The sequence below is a fragment of the Leiobunum rupestre genome, chromosome 3, assembly GCF_980474605.1.
Source record: "Leiobunum rupestre chromosome 3, qqLeiRupe1.1.hap1, whole genome shotgun sequence".
Classification (NCBI taxonomy): Eukaryota; Metazoa; Arthropoda; class Arachnida; order Opiliones; family Sclerosomatidae; genus Leiobunum; species Leiobunum rupestre.
The window spans coordinates 34,418,384-34,419,602 of record NC_143386.1 but is presented as its reverse complement, the minus strand read 5'-3'; the positions used below and the strand labels follow the sequence as shown (position 1 = coordinate 34,419,602).

Below are 1,219 nucleotides of genomic sequence, written 5' to 3'. Positions count from 1 at the left end.
AGCCGCTGCTCAATGAATGCCTGAAGCACCTAAAAGATATCGGACTTATAGTCAAGGCTATTGTTTGCGACCAAGGAACTGGCAATCAAAATTTATACAAAAATCTGGGAATATCCGTGGAGAAACCATTTATTGAAATTGATGAGGAAAAAATTCATTTTTTCTTTGACCCTCCCCATCTGTTAAAAAGTGTCAGAAATAATTTTAAAAGATATCCATTTCTGGTGGAAGGCACAGAGGTTTCATGGAAAGACTTGGAAATGTTTTTCAATTTAGACCAAGAGATTGGAAAGTTCCGAAGTGCGCATAAATTGAAACGAAAGCATATCGCTTTACCAGCATTTTCCAACATGAAAGTTATTTTGGCAGCGCAAGTATTCAGCAAAAGCGTAGCTAATTGTATACAAGCAGCATTTTCTTTGGGGTTAGGGGATCTTACCATGCGTAGTACTTACACTGCGGAGTTCCTACTACACATGAATGATCTTTTTGATTGTTTCAATAGTAGGACCCTAAACAGTGCTACGCTATGCAAAAGAGCCATGTCAGACACATCCATCCATAAGCAAATGCTGAGTGAGAAATTGCAATGGTTTAACACATGGAAACCCCAAAACTGCAAATATAAAAAATTGCCTTGTATCGAAGGGTGGAAACTTTCCATTCAATCACTGCTCTTTTTGTGGAAAGACCTAAAAGAAAATTTTGGATTTAAGTTCTTATTAACTGGGAGGTTAAGCCAAGATTTTGTTGAGAATTATTTTGGTTCTATCCGTCAAAAAGGAGGGAATAGAGACCACCCAAATCCTCAACAATTCCGGGCTGCATCAGTAAACAACCTTTTAAAGCCACCAGATTCAAATTGCATTGACGATTTAGATGATTTCATCTTGAATATTGATTCCTTTAAAACCCCAGCTCCAGGACCAGATGAAGATTTATCAAATTTGGAAAGTCACGAAGTTCTGCAAAGCCAAGGACATTGCTCTGAAGTAGACTTGGAAATTTGTAAATCAATTGAAAGCATAAACCTACTTAAGCAAACGGTTTTAAGTTACATTTCAGGGTATTTAATCCACCGATGCTTTTCACATCACCAATGTATATCTTGTCTTGGTCAGCTTAAAATTGAAAATCCAATGATTGATCCTACCAACATCCTCAGTTATTACAAAGCAAATAAAACAGAGAAAAACTATGCTTTTGGTAACCTTATTGT

General features: G+C 36.8%; 1 long non-coding RNA gene across 1 annotated transcript; it reads right to left on the bottom strand.

The window, feature by feature from the left end:
• Positions 1–311: 311 nt before the first annotated feature.
• LOC149951573 (uncharacterized) lies at positions 312–990 on the bottom strand. Its single transcript, XR_016480026.1, has 3 exons — positions 840–990; positions 637–692; positions 312–572 (listed from the first exon to the last, which is right to left on the bottom strand). It is a non-coding gene; the product is annotated as an uncharacterized LOC149951573 (long non-coding RNA).
• Positions 991–1,219: the final 229 nt, after the last annotated feature.